This window comes from Lichenostomus cassidix, chromosome 2, assembly GCF_008360975.1.
Source record: "Lichenostomus cassidix isolate B80296 chromosome 2, HeHo_3.0, whole genome shotgun sequence".
NCBI classification, from domain to species: domain Eukaryota; kingdom Metazoa; phylum Chordata; class Aves; order Passeriformes; family Meliphagidae; genus Lichenostomus; species Lichenostomus cassidix.
This window is the reverse complement of record NC_139482.1, coordinates 67,942,583-67,947,801: the sequence shown is the minus strand read 5'-3', so window position 1 is coordinate 67,947,801 and position 5,219 is coordinate 67,942,583.

Below are 5,219 nucleotides of genomic sequence, written 5' to 3'. Positions count from 1 at the left end.
GAGGGGACGGCCCGGGCACCCTGCCCCGCCGAGCCCCCGGCGCCGAGCAGTACGGCTCTCACCCCCTCCGGGGCGGGGAGCAGGGTGGCTCGGCCCCTTCTTCCTCGGCTCCGCAGGAAGGCAGAGTCCCTCCCGTCCTAGGCGGGGGGACATCCCCGGCCCCGGCCCCGCAGCCAGCGCACACCCCCTCGGCCGAACCCTGCCGTCCCAGCGGGGCAGGATCCTCCTCTTCCTTCTCGGGACGTTTTCGTAGTCACCGCAGACATGACGAGGATTTTTTCCCCCTCCCAGTGACCCCAGAAGGTTTTTCTCTGGGTTTTTTTTTTTTTTTTTTTTCTTTAAGCCTCCGTCCCGGCCAGCTGAGGGAGGAAGAGGGAGACTGCCAGGCTGTCAGCCGCCAGCAGCGCACAGGGTGGACCAGCGTCCCCGCTGTGCCCTGGGAAACCTCGAGGGAGCCCCCGGCAACCGAGCCTGCAGCTCCATGGGGGTGGGAGCCAGCACAGAGGGGAAAAACAGGAGGAAGGGAGTACACAGCTGGTGCCTGGGACTCCTTCGGCCTTTTAATAATAGTCTGGCGGGACGGCATCCCTGAAGGAGCCTCCAGCAGCGTCGCATACGGGAGGGAGATGGGGAGATCTGTGTTGCTAATACAGTCCCCCCTTCCCACCGGGACCCCAATGCCATGCCTGGACGCCCAGAGAGCGGGGCACGGGGAGAGCCGGCGGGGGCCGCAGCAGTCGGCAGCAGGAGCTGGCAAAACCGGAGATGCACTGCAGAGCAAGGAAGTGTGTGGGAGATGCCTGGATGCCTGCAAATGCCTTGAAGCTGCGGGGTTAAGATATACACACTGAAGGTGAAGCAGCTGACAGCGCAGTGATGTAGGATGCATCATCCAGGACGAGATTCTGCTGGAAGGCAGTGGCCTCCGGCACCAGGCTTTCTTAGGCAGAGGGGCTCGGCAGGGCCAAGGGAGGTGGTGAGCGACTTCCCCGGGTCATGCCATGGCCCGGGGCAGGAGAGACCCTTCCTGTCTGTATAATTTAGGGAGGTCAGAGGTCGTTACACTCACACTACGCATTATAAAATTTAAACTGGTTTCTGCCAGAATGACATCAGTGGCTCGGGAGGCCAGGAATTCACATGGGTAACAATTCAGGTGCTGTTTAACCTCTCAATCAGCAGAACCCACAGGCAAGACCACTGTGACAGGTATCAGCCAAGAAGCAGTGCTTGGAGAGCGTCACAGCTGAATCAGCTTGGGGTAGCACAAATAAGCACGATGGGGTGGCACAAAGGTGAAAGATATTTAATAGTTTTCTGTAAAATGCATCATTAAATAACTAAATCATACTCTTTTCATAGATAACATCGCAAGTAGCTGTCTACATCATTCAGGTGCCACATGCCTCTATGTTAAAACAACTCCAACAAATGCAATGATGTTCCAGTCTTGTATTTTCTCTATTTTGCTTCTACATGACAAAACTGGGTTTAGTTCTCTCTGAAGCACAGCCATATATAAAGGATGCAAACAACTGAGCCCCATCTCGTCAAACAGAAAGGCACATGCCTGTTTGCTGGAGCCTTGCTCTATAGCACCTGCAGACATTTCTTTAGCAAAATCTGTGGTTTTGCAAACAGGTGGGCGATATTCAAGATGACAGAGCAGATCCTAGTCCTCCCAAATCGACTTCACAGAGAACAGTGCCAGGCCCACAGCTGTGATACAAAACCAGAAAAAGCAAACAACCTGAAGGCACTCGCTTCCCATAAAGAGGTGTGTATCCCTGCACAGAGCAAAGCATGTGGCAGAGGTACACACATTTCACCTTGGATCAACACAAAAAAGAGTTTTCACATCACTGTCGGCCTAGCCATGTCCCAAGTACCACATATTAGCTGTTCAGAGAGTTCAGTGTGGTTTCACAGAAAAGGAATTACTGTGAACCTTTGTACTGCAGGAATATCTCCACACAGTTCCTTTTGTTCAGGGTAGGCTTTTGTAATCCCTCCTCTTGTTTCAGTACATAGTGGTCTTGCCCATTCTTCAGTATAAAAACAAAACTAGAAAACAAAATGCCTTCTCTTCTGGCAATTGCTGGGCTAACCCAAAACAACCTTACACCCTAAGGAAGTGAAACTTCTAGGAAGAGAACTGCAAGAGTTAACCCCCCCCACCCCTTTTTCTAAAGATGTCAGCATTGCACTCCTCCTGTTTAAGCAATGAAAGCACTTGATTTCTGCTCATTCTGGCTCGTATTTTCTGCCTTTGCAATAGAATGATTTTTGCTATTGTTGGCCTTCCCATGACCTGTGTGTCTCTCAATACACCTCTGAGGCTCTCAGCACCGTGTAGGAGCTCTGGACTCTCTAGCTTCAGCTGGACTCTGCAAGGTCTTGACTGGGGATTCTCAACTTGGGCTAAAGTTGGCACGTGTCATCCTGTATGTTCAAGCATTAAATATTTGGTTCTATTTTTCTCTTTTAGTCTGACTGGTGCCGTGCTTCCAACTTACTTAAAATATTCAAATCACGCAAACCTGTGTGCCTGTCACTGCATGCTCACGGGAAATGAAGCTAAGATGAAAATTCTATACCTAAAGGGCTTGAAACTGTCATCCTGATGCCAGATCCTGCTGAATTTTATGAGTATGAAAGGTAGAAGTACTCCTGTGCCTAATACTGAACATGCAGGGTCAGTTTGTTATTCCCCCATGAGTACAATCTTGTTTCAGAAAAACCTTAATCCAGTAAGTCCAGAAGTACAACATCTGCTTTTTGGAGTGAAAAGTAGAACTGTGCACAGCTTTAAATCCTGCCAATGAGCACTTCTGGCACTCATTGCCTGTGGCCAAGTTGGTAGCCCACCACAATCTAATCTCATTCCCAGCTCAGGTAGCTGGGCATGCATATACACATCTTCTCTCCCCCAGTCATGAGTGCCCCTATTACAGCAGTGTGATGTTGACCAGACATTAAATCTGAGCACAATGGCTGTTTATGAAAGTTGGGTTAGGAGTAAACATCTGTTACTGTGGGACTCCAGGAAAGTTTTCCTGGAAAATGCCCACGCACAGAAAAGAAAAGTTTGCATTAGACTAGCAGTGTGCTGAGGAGGATGGTGGAATTCACAAGTGTATCTGCTTCATGGAATGTAAAATAGATGTGCAGGAAGGCCAGATGGTCCCAAAGGACATAGACACCTTCCAGATGAAAGCATCTCTTATTATTAGCTCTTTTTATTGTCAGACTACAAATTGTATCTCTTGTGCACTTTTAAAAATACTTGGAGGATGAGCCTTTACATCTGACAAGATTTTTATGACCGGCAGCAGCATGGGCAGAGGCACTGTGCCACAGCTGTTCTTCAGCAGAAAATGGGAACATGTATTTTACTTTATTTAAAATAGAAAGATGGGCTTTATTAGAACACATTTTATTCCTTCTTGTGTGACATGTAGTTTTACAATTTTCCATATTTAAGTTTTGAGGCAAAAGTAATTACTGGTAATTGCACTTTAGAGAATAAAGATGCCAACTGACTGTGTTTTATCCACCTGCATTTTTGTGATCTTACTGTCTCACTGGAATCTTAAAATGTCTTAGGAATGCATGTATTTGCGTGGCCATTTATTAGATTGATTTTAACCTATCAATTTTACGGTCTTGCATTTTACTTTCACAAACTTGTAAACTATTTCATTCATTTAAAATACATGCAGGGTACCTACCATATATAGGTACTGTTAATAAGCTTGCTGAAAGGACTCAGGCCCTGTAGAGGTTGCTCTGGATAAAGAAAATCCTCAGGTCTTCAACCGATGCTAAGACAATTGAAATGATGCAGCAAAATTGTCTGAATTTGAAAAGAGGCCAGGGCCAAATCACAGCACTTAAGAAGGTCAAGGGCAGGTAACTCTTGGCTCTTACATTTGCAGTGTGAACCGTGGCTAGAAACACAAATGAAGTCAAATGAGCTTGTAGTTCTAACCTTGTGCTGTGACATGTCAGCCCTACTTTTTCAGGTTTCTTCATCAGTGTAGTGGAAATTATAGGGATACTGACCTTCTGTCATATAAAAGTAGGCTATAAAGACTTTTAAAGGCTATTTCCATACTATCTACATTTTTCTACACATGTCCTACAGCCTACAGTCCACTGCAGCACTTTCTTCTGCCCTCACCAGTTACAGTCCCTAACAATTACTGTCTCCCAAACTGCATCTGAATTTAGGAGGAACTTCATCTAAATATCTAAGAAGACCTCTCCCTGTCATTGTTTGAAAGTCATTTTAGGGCTCCTTTTTACCATTGTGCCTTCAACATCCTTAGCACAGCGGCATGATGATTCAGCCTCTTTCTGTCCACATCCATGAACTATATACTTCGCAGGGGAGGAAGAGGCTTTTCTACTATTTTCACAATTAAAGTCCTCATTTTGGGCAGTAGGCGTTATATTAAGTAATAAGGAGTATCCACCACTGCAAACAAGGGATAAAGAAAGTTTTCACTGTAAGGAAAAAATGAGCCTTTTGTGAGCATGACCAGTGAAGCTGGAAGGTTTCACTGCTTCAGTTTAGATCGTGAACCTCTTTAAAGGAAACAGATTATTGAAACAGCAGCAGCTACTAACCAGCCAACAGTAGCAGCCACTAACCAGCACTAACCAGGTGCATCTGCCCCTGAAACTGAGGTCAGTGTCTATGGGGCAGGGACACCTAAAGGTGTGGATTCTCATAGAAGAGCCATGTTAGAACACAAGGAAGGAGACAGGCTGTGATCTGCAGGCAGCCTGGCTTTGGCAGCCCTGTCAGAGTTATGTTTTCTGTACCACAGTGATTACCCCTGACAGGTGATCAGGCTTAAACCTGAGGTACTGAGGTACAGAGCAGGAATAACCAGACAGGAGCAGACATGGGAGTATTACCCTTAGCTGATACTGCCACCAAAACTCAAGGGTTGGAAAATGCTGATCTGAAAAATTATTCTGAATAGCTTTGGTGCATCAACCTGGAAAGAATCCAGGAGGGGCAGGAGGGTGACAATGCCTGCAGTGGGCTAAGAGGCTCTCTGGTTGTGCAAGGCTTCCTTTTCTCAAGGAAGCAAAAATTGCATCCAAGGTGCCTGGCTCCATTAATAATTGCTCCTTACTATTCAATATCCAAAGTCACTGAAGTCAAAAGGCCACTACAACTCCCAAATCTGGAGTCATCAATCAGC